At 60.5% G+C, this 17,500-nt stretch overlaps 1 non-coding gene across 1 annotated transcript; it reads left to right on the forward strand.

Annotated features, from left to right (window-relative positions):
- Nucleotides 1–11,594: 11,594 nt before the first annotated feature.
- LOC131861099 (5S ribosomal RNA) lies at nt 11,595–11,713 on the forward strand. The gene has a single exon (XR_009360180.1). It is a non-coding gene; the product is annotated as a 5S ribosomal RNA (ribosomal RNA).
- Nucleotides 11,714–17,500: the final 5,787 nt, after the last annotated feature.

Here is a 17,500-nt window from a genome sequence, read left to right on the forward strand (position 1 = left end):
ACGAAAGAGGCTACGAGGTCACCTCGAAGCGGTCTAAGAGTCGGGCGCACTTGGGGCGACTACCAGTGCCAACCCCTTATCCCGCGGTGCGTCCGACACAGAGAAATTTCCAAGGCGGCCAAGGAGCCTCCCCGCATAGCAATCGGGGTGTGAGCTTACAGATGCAGCATTGATAGCAATCGAGGTGTGAGGCGAAGGATGCAGAAGTGAGAGCCGAGGGATGTAGCAGAGATAGCAATCGGGGTGTGTGATGCAGCAGAGATAGCAATCGAGGTGTGCGGTGGGAAGGGCCCAGCAGCCAGATGCATGAAGCGACGGATGAAGCAGTGATGACAACTGGGCTGTGAGGAGAGGAGGGATGCAGCCAAGAAAGCAATCAGGGCTCGAGGCAAGGGATGCATCAAGGATAGCAATCATGTTGTGAGGCGAGATTCCATAGGCTAAACGTGAGAGGCTGCAGGGTCGACTCAGAGAGGTCTATGCATGTGAGAGGCTGAAAGCAAGGTCGACTCGGAGCGGTCTATGCATCAGGCGCGCTTGGGGCGACTACCAGTGCCAACCCCTTATCCCGCGACGCGTCCGACAAAGAGAACGTTCCAAGGCGGCAGAGGAGGTTACCAGCCGAAGGATGCAGTAGCGATAACAGGTATAGTTCCGCGGCGGCCGAGAAGACTCACCGCATAGGAATCGGGATGCGAGGCGAAGGATGCGCCGGGAAGGCCCCGACGACTAGGAAGAGGCTGCAGGGCCGCCTCGGAATGGTCCAAGCATCGGACGCGATTGGGACGACTACCAGTGCCAACCCCTTATCCCGCGATGCGTCCGATACACAGATAGTTCCAACGCGGCCGAGGAGCCTCACCGCATATCAATCGGGGTGCGAGGCGAGGGATGGGGCGGGAAGGCCCCAACGGCTACACGGAAGAGGCTTCAGGGCCACCTCGGTATGGTCCAAGCATCGGACGCGCTTGGGGCGACTACCAGTGCCAACCCCTTATCCCGCGATGCGTCCGATACACAGAAGGTTGCAAGGCGGCCGAGGAGCCTCACCGCATAGCAATTGGGGGTGCGAGGCGACGGATGCGGCGAGATGGCCCCAATGGCTAGACGGAAGAGGCTTCAGGGCCGCCTCGGAATGGTCCGAGCATCGGACGCGCTTGGGGCGACTACCAGTGACAACCCCTTATCCCGCGATGCGTCCGATACGAAGACGGTTCCAAGGCGGCCGAGGAGCCTCACCGCATAGCAATCGGGGGTGCGAGGCGACGGATGGCCCCAACGGCTAGACGGAAGAGGCTTCAGGGCCGCCTCGGAATGGTCCAAGCATCGGACGCGCTTGGGGCGACTACCAGTGACAACCCCTTATCCCGCGATGCGTCCGATTCGAAGATGGTTCCAAAGCGGCCGAGGAGCATCACCGCATAGCAATCGGGGTGCGAGGTGGGGGATGCGGCGAGATGGCCCCAACGGCTAGACGGAAGAGGCTGCAGGGCCGCCTCGGAATAGTCCAAGCATCGGACGCGCTTGGGGCGACTACCAGTGACAACCCCTTATCCTGCGATGCGTCCGATACGAAGATAGTTCCAAGGCGGTCGAGGAGCCTCACCGCATAGCAATCGGGGTGCGAGGTGGGGGATGCGGCGAGATGGCCCAAACGGCTAGACGAAAGAGGCTGCAGGGCCGCCTCGGAATAGTCCAAGCATCGGACGCGCTTGGGGCGACTACCAGTGACAACCCCTTATCCCGCGATGCGTCCGATACGAAGATAGTTCCAAGGTGGCCCAGGAGCCTCACCGCATAGCAATCCGGGTGCAAGGGGGGGGATGCGGCGAGATGGCCCCAACGGCTAGACGGAAGAGGCCACAGGGCCGCCTCGAAATAGTCCAAGCATCGGAGCCTCACCGCATAGCAATCCGGGTGCAAGGGGGGGGATGCGGCGAGATGGCCCCAACGGCTAGACGGAGGAGGCCACAGGGCCGCCTCGGAATAGTCCAAGCATCGGACGCGCTTGGGGCGACTACCAGTGACAACCCCTTATCCCGCGATGCGTCCGATACGAAGATAGTTCCAAGGCGGCCGAGGAGCCTCACCGCATAGCAATCGGGGTGCGAGGTGGGGGATGCGGCGAGATGGCCCCAACGGCTAGACGGAAGAGGCTGCAGGGCCGCCTCGGAATAGTCCAAGCATCGGACGCGCTTGGGGCGACTACCAGTGACAACCCCTTATCCCGCGATGCGTCCGATACGAAGATAGTTCCAAGGCGGCCGAGGAGCCTCACCGCATAGCAATCGGGGTGCGAGGTGGGGGATGCGGCGAGATGGCCCCAACGGCTAGACGGAAGAGGCTGCAGGGCCGCCTCGGAATAGTCCAAGCATCGGACGTGCTTGGGGCGACTACCAGTGACAACCCCTTATCTCGCGATGCGTCCGATACGAAGATAGTTCCAAGGCGGCCGAGGAGCCTCACCGCATAGCAATCGGGGTGCGAGGTGGGGGATGCGGCGAGATGGCCCCAACGGCTAGACGGAAGAGGCCACAGGGCCGCCTCGGAATAGTCCAAGCATCGGACGCAGCTTGGGGCGACTACCAGTGACAACCCCTTATCCCGCGATGCGTCCGATACGAAGATAGTTCCAAGGCGGCCGAGGAGCCTCACCGCATAGCAATCGGGGTGCGAGGTGGGGGATGCGGCGAGATGGCCCCAACGGTTAGACGAAAGAGGCTGCAGGGCCGCCTCGGAATAGTCCAAGCATCGGACGCGCTTGGGGCGACTACCAGTGACAACCCCTTATCCCGCGATGCGTCCGATACGAAGATAGTTCCCAGGCGGCCGAGGAGCCTCACCGCATAGCAATCGGGGTGCGAGGCGAGGGATGCGGCGAGATGGCCCCAAAGGCTAGACGGAAGAGGCTGCAGGGCCGCCTCGGAATAGTCCAAGCATCGGACGCGCTTGGGGTGACTACCACTGCCAACCCCTTATCCCGCGATGCGTCCGATACGAAGATAGTTCCGAGGCAGCCGAGGAGGTGGGGGATGCGGCGAGATGGCCCCAACGGCTAGACGGAAGAGGCTGCAGGGCCGCCTCGGAATAGTCCAAGCATCGGACGTCCTTGGGGCGACTACCAGTGACAACCCCTTATCCCGCGATGCGTCCGATACGAAGATAGTTCCCAGGCGGCCGAGGAGCCTCACTGCATAGCAATCGGGGTGCGAGGTGAGGGATGCGGCGAGATGGCCCCAAAGGCTAGACGGAAGAGGCTGCAGGGCCGCCTCGGAATAGTCCAAGCATCGGACGCGCTTGGGGCGACTACCACTGCCAACCCCTTATCCCGCGATGCGTCCGATACACAGATAGTTCCGAGGCAGCCGAGGAGGTGGGGGATGCGGCGAGATGGCCCCAACGGCTAGACGGAAGAGGCTGCAGGGCCGCCTCGGAATAGTCCAAGCATCGGACGCGCTTGGGGCGACTACCAGTGACAACCCCTTATCCCGCGATGCGTCCGATACGAAGATAGTTCCCAGGCGGCCGATGAGCCTCACCGCATAGCAATCGGGGTGCGAGGCGAGGGATGCGGCGAGATGGCCCCAAAGGCTACACGGAAGAGGCTGCAGGGCCGCCTCGGAATAGTCCAAGCATCGGACGCGCTTGGGGCGACTACCACTGCCAACCCCTTATCCCGCGATGCGTCCGATACACAGATAGTTCCGAGGCGGCCGAGGAGCCTCACAGCATAGCAATCGTGGTGCGAGGTGGGGGATGCGGCGAGATGGCCCCAACGGCTGACGAAAGAGGCTTCAGGGCCGCCTCGGAATGGTCCAAGCATCGGACGCGCTTGGGGCGACTACCACTGCCAACCCCTTATCCCGCGATGCGTCCGATACACAGATAGTTCCGAGGCGGCCGAGGAGCCTCACAGCATAGCAATCGGGGTGCGAGGCGAGGGATGCGGCGAGAAAGCCCCAACGGCTAGAGGGAAGAGGCTTCAGGTCCGCCTCGGAATGGTCCAAGCATCGGACGCGCTTGGGGCGACTACCAGTGACAACCCCTTATCCCGCGACACGTCTGATACACAGATAGTTCCAAGGCGGCCGAGGAGCCTCACCGCATAGCAATCGGGGTGCGAGGCGAGGGATGCGGCGAGAAGGACCCAACGGCTAGACGGAAGAGGCTTCAGGGCCGCCTCGGAATGGTCCAAGCATCGGACGCGCTTGGGGCGACTACCAGTGACAACCCCTTATCCCGCGACGCGTCCGATACACAGATAGTTCCAAGGCGGCCGAGGAGCCTCACCGCATAGCAATCGGGGTGCGAGGCGAGGGATGCGGCGAGAAGGACCCAACGGCTAGACGGAAGAGGCTTCAGGGCCGCCTCGGAATGGTCCAAGCATCGGACGCGCTTGGGGCGACTACCAGTGACAACCCCTTATCCCGCGACGCGTCTGATACACAGATAGTTCCAAGGCGGCCGAGGAGCCTCACCGCATAGCAATCGGGGTGCGAGGCGAGGGATGCGGCGAGAAGGACCCAACGGCTAGACGGAAGAGGCTTCAGGGCCGCCTCGGAATGGTCCAAGCATCGGACGCGCTTGGGGCGACTACCAGTGACAACCCCTTATCCCGCGACGCGTCCGATACACAGATAGTTCCAAGGCGGCCGAGGAGCCTCACCGCATAGCAATCGGGGTGCGAGGCGAGGGATGCGGCGAGAAGGACCCAACGGCTAGACGGAAGAGGCTTCAGGGCCGCCTCGGAATGGTCCAAGCATCGGACGCGCTTGGGGCGACTACCAGTGACAACCCCTTATCCCGCGACGCGTCCGATACATAGATAGTTCCAAGGCGGCCGAGGAGCCTCACCGCATAGCAATCGGGGTGCGAGGCGAGGGATGCGGCGAGAAGGACCCAACGGCTAGACGGAAGAGGCTTCAGGGCCGCCTCGGAATGGTCCAAGCATCGGACGCGCTTGGGGCGACTACCGTTGCCAACCCCTTATCCCGCGATGCGTCTGATACACAGATAGTTCCGAGGCGGCCGAGGAGCCTCACCGCATAGCAATCGGGTTGCGAGGCAGATTATTGGGAAGGGAACCCCCTGGGATGCGGCTCAAGCAGTGCCCAAAGGGACTGGAATGCGGAATCACATCGAGAGACCCAAATGCTATACGAGGGCTCAAATCGAATTATCGATTTGGCCACGACATGGACGCATCGGAACGACTACCTTTGCCGAACCACTCGCAATTGCATCCATACCGAAACCAATAGACATTTCCGTTAGAGCCCTCGCATAGCATTCGGGAATCTCGCATGCCCCTCTAAATCGACCAATGCTGGCGCTCAATGAAAATCCGAGCGCTACCACCGTTCGAGCGCCAGCATTGGTCGAGTTAGAGGGGCACGGGGGAGAATGCTCCAGTCAACACCTCCCCTATATAAGTTATTTGTCCGATTCTCGCACAACCGTAGTCTGCCTCGTCGAATCAAACAACGGTCCCAGATTCCGACTTCCGTTCCGTAGAGACCCAAAAGCTAGATGGAGGCTCGCAAGAAAGAGAGTCGGCACATAGCAATCAGGTTTCTCGAACGTTTAGGGACCGAGCTCACTTGCGGATAGGGCAAAATCCGCCAAGCAACCCAAAAGCTAGACGGGGGCTCGAATCGAATCGCCTAGGCGGCCACAACAACGACGTGTTAGATCGACTACCAGTGCCAAACCATTCAGCAAGACTAGTTTGTGTCGAGGCCGGATAGAGATTCTCAGAGAGCGCCCGCATAGCATTTAGGAGACCTGCCGCGTCCCTCACACTCGACAAATGGTGGTGCACGTTTATAAATCCGAGCGATCCCAACCCTTTCAAGCACCAACATCGGTCGAGATAGAGGGGCACGGAGGGGGCTGCGTGAGACAACACAGTCCCCTATATAAGTTATTTGTCCGATTCTCACACATCCGAAGAATGGTCATCAAATCGGACAACAGCCCAAACTTCCGACTTCCGTCCCAGAAAGCCCAAGAGCTATCTAAAACGTTCATGGCCGGAACTCGATCGCGGCTATACCAGTCCGCCAAGCAACCCAAAAGCTAGACTGGAGCTCTAGTTGAATCACCTCTGTGGCCACTGCAAGGACGTGTTGGAGCGACTACCATTGCCGAACCATTCCGCAGGTCGAGTCCATACCAAGGCCGCATAGAGATTCACGATGAGCTCCTGCATAGCAATCAGGAGACTTGCCGTGTCCATCACAATCGATAAATCCTGGTGCAAGATTTTTGCATCCGAGCTCTCCAACCAGTAGAGCACCAGCATCAATCGACATAAACGGGCACGGGGGGAGGATGCTCGAGAACACTACCTCCCCTATATAAGTTATTTGTCCGATTCTCAAGCAGCCGAAGTCTGGTCATCGAATCGGGTCAAAGACCACAACTTCCGACTTTACCCACAATGCAAGTCATCGAATCGAACATCGGCCCCCGAGTCGGACTCCATGCGTATGTCAGGTCATCGGACCCAAATTCTGCCTTCCTGCGCATGGCGGGCCATCAATATCAACTCGGTCATCGGACCCAAACTCCGCCTTTCTGCGTATGGCACGCCTTCAAATCGGTCATCGGACCCAAATTCCGCCTTCCTATGCATGGCGGGCCATCAACATCAACTCGGTCATCGGACCCAAATTCCGCCTTTCTGCGCATGGCACGCCATCAACTCGGTCATCGGACCCAAATTCCGCCTTCCTGCGCATGGCAGGTCATCGGACACAAATTCAGACCTCGCGAATATGCATACGTATCGAATCGGTCATCGGACCCAACTTTCGACTTCATCCATACTGTAGGGTCTCTGAGGTTGGCGCGGTGCGCTCAACCCGGGGAGTCGACCCATCGAAGCATACACCTCCCCTATATAAGCTATTTGTCCGATTCCCACACCTGTGTAGTTTGCACCTCTGACCAGGACATCGACCCCAACTTCCGAACTCGACTGCAACGACGGCACCAGCGCCTTGGTGCGCACCTTGCGACGCACAGTCCCAACATTCGCCTTCCTGCACATGGCAGGTCATCGGACCCAAATTCCGACCTCGCGAGTATGCCTACATATCGAATCGGTCATCGGACCCAACTTTCGACTTCATCCATACCGTAGGGTCTTTGAGGTTGGCGCGGTGCGCTCAACCCGGGGAGTCGACCCAACGAAGCATACACCTCCCCTATATAAGCTATTTGTCCGATTCCCACACCTGTGTAGTTTGCACCTCCGATCAGGACATCGACCCCAACTTCCGAACTCGCCTGCAACGACCGAACCAGCGCCTTGGTGCGCACCTTGCAACGCACAGTGCCAACATTCGCCTTCCTCAACATGGCAGGTCATCGGACCCAAATTCCGACCTCGCGAGTATGCCTACATATCGAATCGGTCATCGGACCCAACTTCCGACTTCATCCATACCGTAGGGTCTTTGAGGTTGGCGCGGTGCGCTCAACCCGGGGAGTCGACCCAACGAAGCATACACCTCCCCTATATAAGCTATTTGTCCGATTCCCACACCTGTGTAGCTTGCACCTCCGATCAGGACATCGACCCCAACTTCCGAACTCGACTAAAAAGACCGCACCAGCGCCTTGGTGTGCACCTTGCAACGCACAGTGCCAACATTCGCCTTCCTACACATGGCAGGTCATCGGACCCAAATTCCGACCTCATGAGCATACCTACTAATCGAATCGGTCATCGGACCCAACTTCCGACTTCATCCATACCGTAGGGTCTTTGAGGTTGGCGCGGTGCGCTCAACCTGGGGAGTCGACCCATCGAAGCATACACCTCCCCTATATAAGCTATTTGTCCGATTCCGACACCTGTGTAGTTTGCACCTCCGCTCAGGACATCGACCCCAACTTCCGAACTCGCCTGCAACGACCGAACCAGCGCCTTGGTGCGCACCAAAAGTGCGCACTTTTGGTGCGCACCAAAAGTGCGCACTTTTGGTGCGCACCAAAAGTGCGCACTTTTGGAGGGCACTTTTTGGAGGGCACTTTTCTGCGCTCCAAAGGTGCGCACTTTTGGAGGGCACTTTTTGGAGGGCACTTTTCTGCGCTCCAAAGGTGCGCACTTTTGGAGGGCACTTTTTGGAGGGCACTTTTCTGCGCTCCAAAGGTGCGCACTTTTGGAGGGCACTTTTTGGAGGGCACTTTTCTGCGCTCCAAAGGTGCGCACTTTTGGAGGGCACTTTTTGGAGGGCACTTTTCTGCGCTCCAAAGGTGCGCACTTTTGGAGGGCACTTTTTGGAGGGCACTTTTCTGCGCTCCAAAGGTGCGCACTTTTGGAGGGCACTTTTTGGAGGGCACTTTTCTGCGCTCCAAAGGTGCGCACTTTTGGAGGGCACTTTTTGGAGGGCACTTTTCTGCGCTCCAAAGGTGCGCACTTTTGGAGGGCACTTTTGTGCACTCCAAAGGTGCGCACTTTTGGAGGGCACTTTTCCTGCGCTCCAAAGGTGCACACCTAGGTGAGCACCTTCGACCACACCTTGTAGCACACCAAACTCTGACTTTCGACTTCATCCGCAATGCAGGGTCTTTGAGGTTGGCGCAATGCGCACAACCAGGGGAGTCGACCCATCAAACCCAACACCTCCCCTATATAAGCTATTTGTCTGATTCTCATACATGCGTAGCCTGCAAGAGCAATTAGGACATCGACCCCAACTTTCGGCTTCTAAACGAAAACAAGGTCTTTGAGGTTGGCGCAGTGCGCACAACCAGGGGAGTCAACCCACCGAATGCAACACCTCCCCTATATAAGCTATTTGTCTGATTCTCATACATGCGTAGACTGCAGCAATGATTAGGACATCCACCCCAACTTTTGACTTCTTAAACAAGACAGGGTCTTTGAAGTTGGTGCAGTGCACACAACCAGGGGAGTCGACCCATCAAACGCAACACCTCCCCTATATAAAGCTATTTGTCCGATTCTCATACGTGTAGTCTGCAGCAGCGATTACGACATCGACCCCAACTTCCGAATTCGTTTGCATTGACCGCACCAAAGGTGCGCGCCTTGGTGTGCACCCTGGAGTGCACTTTGGTGCTCACCTCGGTGCACACTTTGGTGTGCACCAAAGGTGCGCACCTTGGAGCGCACCAAAGGTGTACACTTTGGAGCGCACCACATAGGGTCTTTGAGAGGTTGGCGCAGTGCGCACACCAAGGTGGGTGTTGAGGTGCGTGCCGAGGTGGGTGGGTGCTAGGGTGCGCTCCATGGTGGGTGCCAGGGTGGGTGCGTGCTAGGGTGGATTCCAAAGAGGGTCATAGGGTGGGTGCCAAGGTGGGTTGGTGATATAGTGGGTTCAAAGGTGGGTACTAGGGTGGGTTCCAAGGTGGGTCACAAGTTGGGTGCCAGGATGCGTGGGTGTTAGGTTGGGTGCCAAGGTGGGCTCCTGCGTGGGTGGGTGCTAGGGTGGGTTTCAAGGTGGACGCGAGGGCGGGTGCCAAGGTGGGTAACAAGTTGGGTGTTAGGATGGGTGAGTGCTAGAGTGGGTGCCAAGGTGGGTGGGTGCTAAGGTGGATGCCAAGGTGGTTCACAGGGTGGGTGGGTTCTAGGGTGAGTTCCAAGGTGGGTCACAGGTTCAGTGCTAGGGTGGGTGTCAAGGCGGGTGTCGAGGTGCCTGGGTGCTAGGGTGTGGATGCCAATGTGGGTCATAGGGTGGGTACTAGGGTGGGCTGCAATGTGGGTGCCAAGGTGGGTAACATGCTCGGTGGGTTCTAAATTGGGTGCCAGGGTGGGTGTGCACCCACCTTGCCCGAGGTGGGTGCCAAGGTGCCAGTGTGGGTGGGTGCTAAGGTGGATGCCAAGGTGGGTGAGAAGGTGGGTGATAGGTTGAGTGGTAGGATGGGTGGGTGCCAAGATGGGTCACAGGGTGGGTGCAAGGGTGGGTAGGTGCTAGGGTTGGTGTCAGGGTGGGTGGGTGCTAGGTTGGGTTCCAAGGTGGGTGCGAGGGTGAGTGTCAAGGTGGGTCACAGGTTAGGTGCTAGGATGGGTGAGTGCTTGGGTGCAAAGGTGCCAGGGTGGGTGCTAGGATGGGTCGATGCTAGGGTGAGTGGCAAGGTGGGTCCACAAGTGTCAAGGTGGGTGCCGAGGTGGGTGCCAAGTTGGGTTCCAAGGTGGGTGCCAACGTGGGTGCTAGGGTGCGTGGGTTAAAGGGTGTGTCACAACGTGGGTGCCAGGATGGGTGCGCACCCACACTGGCCAAGACGGGTGCAAGGTTGGGTTCCAAGCCCGGTCACAGGCTGGGTGCTAGGATGGGTGGGTGCCAAGGTGGGCACCAGGGTGGGTGCACCCACCCTGGCCAAGGTGGGTCACGGGGTGGGTCCTAGGGTGGGTAACGGGGTGGGTACTAAGGTGCGTGCCAAGGTGGGTCATAGGGTGGGTGCCAAGGTGGGCACCAGGGTGGGTGTGCACCAACCCTAGCCAGGGTAGGTCACGGGGTGGTTGTCGGGGTGGGCTTCAAGGAGCCAAGGTGGGTGGCAAGTAGCCAAGTTGCGTGCCAAGGTGGGTGTCGGGGTGGGTGCCAAGGATCCAAGGTGGGTGCCAAGGAACCAAGGTGGGTGTCTGGGTGGGTGCCGAGGTGGGAGCCAGGGTGGGTCCCAAGGTGAGTGCAAAGGTGGGTGCCAGGGTCAAGGTGAGTGCCAATGTGGGTTCCAAGGTGCCAGGGTCAGGGTGAGTGCCAATGTGGGTTCAAAGGTGCTAAGTTGGGTGCGAGGTTGGGTGTGAGGGTGGGTGGGTGCCAAGGTGTGCTAGGTGGAAGCCCGGGTGGGTCGGCATCCCATGGGTGTCGAGTTGGGTGCCTGATGGGTGCTTCTTGTCAAGTTTTAGTCGTCGGGACTCATTTCGAGCCTTAGAGGTCGTTTCTTGTCCGGTTGCCCTGTCTTCGACCTGGGAACCCAATTTTGGTCCTCGGGTCCCATTTTTTTTTGTCTCGCATCCCACTTTTGGCCTGTGGCCTTTTCGGGGTCGATTCTCGTTTTGGGCATCAGAGCATGTTTCTTCTCCTAAAACCCAATATTTGTTTATTAAGTCTCGGAACACATTTTTGTTCTCGTGGACCCATCATGGGTCTTGGAACGCATTTGTGGTCCTTGGGTCCCATTTTGCATCCCGAAACTTGTGTTTTGGTGCTTGATCCCTATTTTGGGTGCCCACCTTGCACCAAGTGCGCACCCGGGGCAAACCGAGCGCCTTGGTGCACCGGGGCAAGATCGAGCGTGCACCCGAGGCGCCCCGAACATGCACCAAGGTGCACTCGGCCCACATGTGAGCGCAGGTCGTTGCGCCCGAGGTGGTGTGTGGGCACCGCGTTGCAGACGGGACACTGCACGCACACGACGCCCCGTCCAGGTGCACGCACGTAGGCCGGGCCGGGTGCACACCCGATGCCCTAGCAAGGTGCGTGCACCCGGGCAGGGCTCACACTTGGCGAACGGGGCGCACTTCGCGAGGGAGGGTGTGCACCTCGACGGGGGTGGGTGGCCGGGGTGGATTCGCACGTGGGTCGCGGTTTGCTAAGTACACACTGCGACAAGCTCATAACGGGTGCGATCATACCAGCGTTAGTGCACCGGATCCCATCAGAACTCCGCAGTTAAGCGCGCTTGGGCCGGAGTAGTACTGGGATGGGTGACCTCCCGGGAAGTCCCGGTGTTGCACCCTTTTTTAGTTTTTCGCCGGGCGTCGCAATGCTATTTGAATTAACCTTTTGCCCGTTTGCGTTCTCGTCGGGGCCGGGCCGGGCCGGGGTGCGTTGCCCGCACTACCGCGCGCGCCGGGGCGACACCGAGCGCGCACCCGAGGCGCCCCGAGCACACAGGCCACGGTGCAACCCGGGCGTTGTGCGCGCACCCCGGTGCGCCCGAGGTGCTGCGCGCGCACCCAGGTGAAATCGGTGTGCACCTCGGCCAGTGCGCGCTCGGTCGAGTCGCGCACGTTGGCCAAGGTGCACGGTGATGTTTCTTACTCTAAGGTTCCGCACCAGACGCCCGGGACAGGTGAGCGAAGCTGGGCGGGGCCGGGTGCGCGCCCGGGGCAGGTGCACGCAGCTGGAGAGAGCTTTGGAGCGCACCAGAGGTGCGCACCTTGGAGCACACTTCGGAGCGCACCAATGATGCGCTCCATTCAAAAGTTTCCTGAAAAGGCAAAAAAAGTTGAGATTATAGAATTTCCCACTTGAGAGATTGTAAAAAAAAAAAATTTAAAATGAAGGAAACGCGGGTGCCAAGGTGTGCGCGCCCGGGTGCGCAGCCCAGCCAAGGTGTGCGCACCAAGGCGCCCACCCTGGCGAAGGTGCACGCAAGGTGCGCACCCGAGGCAAACCGGACAATTAACCCAACTTTCGACTTCGCGCGCACCTGCGCACCTTGGAGCGCACTTCGGAGCGCTCCTTGGTGCGCACCAATCTTGGGCACCTCGGAGTGCACCATGGCGCCCACCAAGGTGCGCACCCGGGGCAAACCGAGCTTCGACTTCGTGCGCACCTTGGAGGCGCCCACCAAGGTGCGCAGCCCAGCCAAGGCGTGCGCATCAAGGTGCGCACCCGGGGCAAACCGAGCTCCGACTTCGTACGCACCATGGAGCGCACAAAAGGTGCGCAACCCAGCCAAGGTGTGCGCACCCCGGGCAAACCGAGCTCCGAATCGTGCGCACCAGAGGTGCACGCCATCGTGCGCACCTTGGAGCACACTTCGGAGCCCTCCTTGGTGCGCACCGATGTTGTGCACCTCGGAGCGCACCCGGGGAAAACAATGCAATTAACCCGACTTTTGACTTCGTGCGCACCTCGAAGCGCTCTCGGGTTCGCACCTCGGAGCACACCGAGGTGCGCACCTTTGATGCGCTGCCTTCACCAATTTCCAGAAAAGGCAAGAAAACATTGAGAAGGTGTGCGCACCGAGGTGCCCACCCTGGCGAAGGTGCACGCGAGGTGCGCACCCGGGGCAAACCGGGCTCCGACTTCGTGCACGCCATGCTGCGCACCTTGGAGGGCCATGGTGCGCACCTTGGAGCAAACTTCGGAGCGCTCAATGGTGCCCAACCCAGCCAAGGTGCCCACCGCGGCGAAGGTGCACGCGAGGTGCGCACCCGGGGCAAACCGGGCTCCGACTTCGTGCACGCCGCACCTTGGAGCACACTTCGGAGCGCTCCTTGGTGCGCACCAAGGCGCGCAAACCAGCCGAGGTGCCCACCCCGGCGAAGGTGCACGCGAGGTGCGCACCCGGGGCAAACCGGGCTCCGACTTCGTGCACGCCATGGTGCGCACCCGGGGCAAACCGGACTCCGACTTCGTGCAGGCCGCACCTTGGAGCACACTTCGGAGCGCTCCTTGGTGCGCACCATGGTGCCCACCAGGGCGCGCAACCCAGCCAAGGTCTGCACACCAAGGTGCCCACCCCGGCGAAGGTGCACGCGAGGTGCGCACCCGGGGCAAACCGGGCTCCGACTTCGTGCACGCCATGGTGCCCACCGCGGCGAAGGTGCACGCGAGGTGCGCACCCGGGGCAAACCGGGCTCCGACTTCGTGCACGGCGCACCTTGGAGCACACTTCGGAGCGCTCCTTGGTGCGCACCATGGTGCCCACCAGGGCGCGCAACCCAGCCAAGGTGTGCGCACCAAGGTGCACGCGAGGTGCGCACCCGGGGCAAACCGGGGTCCGACTTCGTGCACGCCGCACCTTGGAGCACACATCGGGGCGCTCCCGGGTTCGCACCGTGGTGGGCACCTCGGAGCACACCAAGGTGGGCAGCGAGGTGCGCACCTTTGATGCGATGCCTTCACTAATTTCCATAAAAGGCAAAAAAAAATGAGATTTTAAAATTTCCGTTTTGAAAGATAGTGAAAAAAAGGGAATGCTGGTGCCATCTTGAGCCCGCCCTGGTGCGCAGCCCAGCCAAGGTGTGCGCACCAAGGTGCCCACCCTGGCGAAGGTGCGCGCCCGGGCAATTAACCCAACTTCCAACCTCGCGCGCGCCAGGGTGGGAGCGCACCCAACAACCGGGCCTGGGAAGAGCCAATGCGAGAAACCCCACCAAACGCTCTGACAAAAAAAGAGGGGGCGCTCCAGTAACCCCGCTCCGGAGCGCACCCTGGGCAAACCCAGCCAAGGTGCCCACCCCGGCCAAGGTGCAGGCGAGGTGCGCACCCGGGGCAAACCGGGCTCCGACAACGTGCACGCCGCACCTTGGAGCACACTTCGTAGCGCTCCCGGGTGCGCACCTTTGATGCGCTGCCTTCACTAATTTCCAGAAAAGGCAAAAAAAAAAGGAGATTTTGAAATTTCCGTTTTGAAAGATAGTGAAAAAAACGGAACGCGGGTGCCATCTTGAGCCCGCCCTGGTGCGCAGCCCAGGCAAGGTGCCCACCCTGGCAAAGGTGCGCACCCGGGCAATTAACCCTACTTCCGACTTCGTGCGCGCCAGGGTGGCAAACCGGGCTCCGACTTCGTGCAGGCCGCACCTTGGAGCACACTTCGGAGCGCTCCTTGGTGCGCACCATGGTGCCCACCAGGGCGCGCAACCCAGCCAAGGTCTGCACACCAAGGTGCCCACCCCGGCGAAGGTGCACGCGAGGTGCGCACCCGGGGCAAACCGGGCTCCGACTTCGTGCACGCCATGGTGCCCACCGCGGCGAAGGTGCACGCGAGGTGCGCACCCGGGGCAAACCGGGCTCCGACTTCGTGCACGGCGCACCTTGGAGCACACTTCGGAGCGCTCCTTGGTGCGCACCATGGTGCCCACCAGGGCGCGCAACCCAGCCAAGGTGTGCGCACCAAGGTGCACGCGAGGTGCGCACCCGGGGCAAACCGGGGTCCGACTTCGTGCACGCCGCACCTTGGAGCACACATCGGGGCGCTCCCGGGTTCGCACCGTGGTGGGCACCTCGGAGCACACCAAGGTGGGCAGCGAGGTGCGCACCTTTGATGCGATGCCTTCACTAATTTCCATAAAAGGCAAAAAAAAACGAGATTTTAAAATTTCCGTTTTGAAAGATAGTGAAAAAAAGGGAATGCTGGTGCCATCTTGAGCCCGCCCTGGTGCGCAGCCCAGCCAAGGTGTGCGCACCAAGGTGCCCACCCTGGCGAAGGTGCGCGCCCGGGCAATTAACCCAACTTCCAACCTCGCGCGCGCCAGGGTGGGAGCGCACCCAACAACCGGGCCTGGGAAGAGCCAATGCGAGAAACCCCACCAAACGCTCTGACAAAAAAAGAGGGGGCGCTCCAGTAACCCCGCTCCGGAGCGCACCCTGGGCAAACCCAGCCAAGGTGCCCACCCCGGCCAAGGTGCAGGCGAGGTGCGCACCCGAGGCAAACCGGGCTCCGACAACGTGCACGCCGCACCTTGGAGCACACTTCGTAGCGCTCCCGGGTGCGCACCTTTGATGCGCTGCCTTCACTAATTTCCAGAAAAGGCAAAAAAAAAAGGAGATTTTGAAATTTCCGTTTTGAAAGATAGTGAAAAAAACGGAACGCGGGTGCCATCTTGAGCCCGCCCTGGTGCGCAGCCCAGGCAAGGTGCCCACCCTGGCAAAGGTGCGCACCCGGGCAATTAACCCTACTTCCGACTTCGTGCGCGCCAGGGTGGCAACCGGGCCTGGGAAGAGCCAATGCGAGAAACCCCACCAAACGCTCCGACAAAAAAAGAGGCGGCGCTCCAATAACCCCGCTTCGGAGCGCAGCCGGGGCAAACCCAGCCAAGGTGCCCACCCCGACGAAGGTGCACGCGAGGTGCGCACCCGGGGCAAACCGGGCTCCGACAACGTGCACGCAGCACCTTGGAGCACACTTCGAAGCACTCCCGGGTGCCCACCGGCGTTGCGCACCGTGGTGGGCAGCGAGGTGCGCACCTTTGATGCGCTACCTTCACTAATTTCCAGAAAAAGGCAAAAAAAAATGAGATTTTAAAATTTCCGTTTTGAAAGATAGTGAAAAAAAAGGAACGCGGGTGCCATCTTGAGCCCGCCCTGGTGCGCAGCCCAGGCAAGGCATGCGCACCAAGGTGCCCACCCGAGGTGCACACCCGGGGCAAACCGGGCTCCGACTTCGTGCAGGCCGCACCTTGGAGCACACTTCGGAGCGCTCCTTGGTGCGCACCATGGTGCCCACCAGGGCGCGCAACCCAGCCAAGGTCTGCACACCAAGGTGCCCACCCCGGCGAAGGTGCAGGCGAGGTGCGCACCCGGGGCAAACCGGGCTCCGACTTCGTGCACGCCATGGTGCCCACCGCGGCGAAGGTGCACGCGAGGTGCGCACCCGGGGCAAACCGGGCTCCGACTTCGTGCACGGCGCACCTTGGAGCACACTTCGGAGCGCTCCTTGGTGCGCACCATGGTGCCCACCAGGGCGCGCAACCCAGCCAAGGTGTGCGCACCAAGGTGCACGCGAGGTGCGCACCCGGGGCAAACCGGGGTCCGACTTCGTGCACGCCGCACCTTGGAGCACACATCGGGGCGCTCCCGGGTTCGCACCGTGGTGGGCACCTCGGAGCACACCAAGGTGGGCAGCGAGGTGCGCACCTTTGATGCGATGCCTTCACTAATTTCCATAAAAGGCAAAAAAAAACGAGATTTTAAAATTTCCGTTTTGAAAGATAGTGAAAAAAAGGGAATGCTGGTGCCATCTTGAGCCCGCCCTGGTGCGCAGCCCAGCCAAGGTGTGCGCACCAAGGTGCCCACCCTGGCGAAGGTGCGCGCCCGGGCAATTAACCCAACTTCCAACCTCGCGCGCGCCAGGGTGGGAGCGCACCCAACAACCGGGCCTGGGAAGAGCCAATGCGAGAAACCCAACCAAACGCTCTGACAAAAAAAGAGGGGGCGCTCCAGTAACCCCGCTTCGGAGCGCACCCTGGGCAAACCCAGCCAAGGTGCCCACCCCGGCCAAGGTGCAGGCGAGGTGCGCACCCGGGGCAAACCGGGCTCCGACAACGTGCACGCCGCACCTTGGAGCACACTTCGTAGCGCTCCCGGGTGCGCACCTTTGATGCGCTGCCTTCACTAATTTCCAGAAAAGGCAAAAAAAAAAGGAGATTTTGAAATTTCCGTTTTGAAAGATAGTGAAAAAAACGGAACGCGGGTGCCATCTTGAGCCCGCCCTGGTGCGCAGCCCAGGCAAGGTGCCCACCCTGGCAAAGGTGCGCACCCGGGCAATTAACCCTACTTCCGACTTCGTGCGCGCCAGGGTGGCAACCGGGCCTGGGAAGAGCCAGTGCGAGAAACCCCACCAAACGCTCCGACAAAAAAAGAGGCGGCGCTCCAATAACCCCGCTTCGGAGCGCAGCCGGGGCAAACCCAGCCAAGGTGCCCACCCCGACGAAGGTGCACGCGAGGTGCGCACCCGGGGCAAACCGGGCTCCGACAACGTGCACGCAGCACCTTGGAGCACACTTCGAAGCACTCCCGGGTGCCCACCGGCGTTGCGCACCGTGGTGGGCAGCGAGGTGCGCAACTTTGAT

The sequence above is a fragment of the Cryptomeria japonica genome, unplaced genomic scaffold (genome assembly GCF_030272615.1).
Source record: "Cryptomeria japonica unplaced genomic scaffold, Sugi_1.0 HiC_scaffold_20, whole genome shotgun sequence".
Lineage (NCBI taxonomy): Eukaryota > Viridiplantae > Streptophyta > Pinopsida > Cupressales > Cupressaceae > Cryptomeria > Cryptomeria japonica.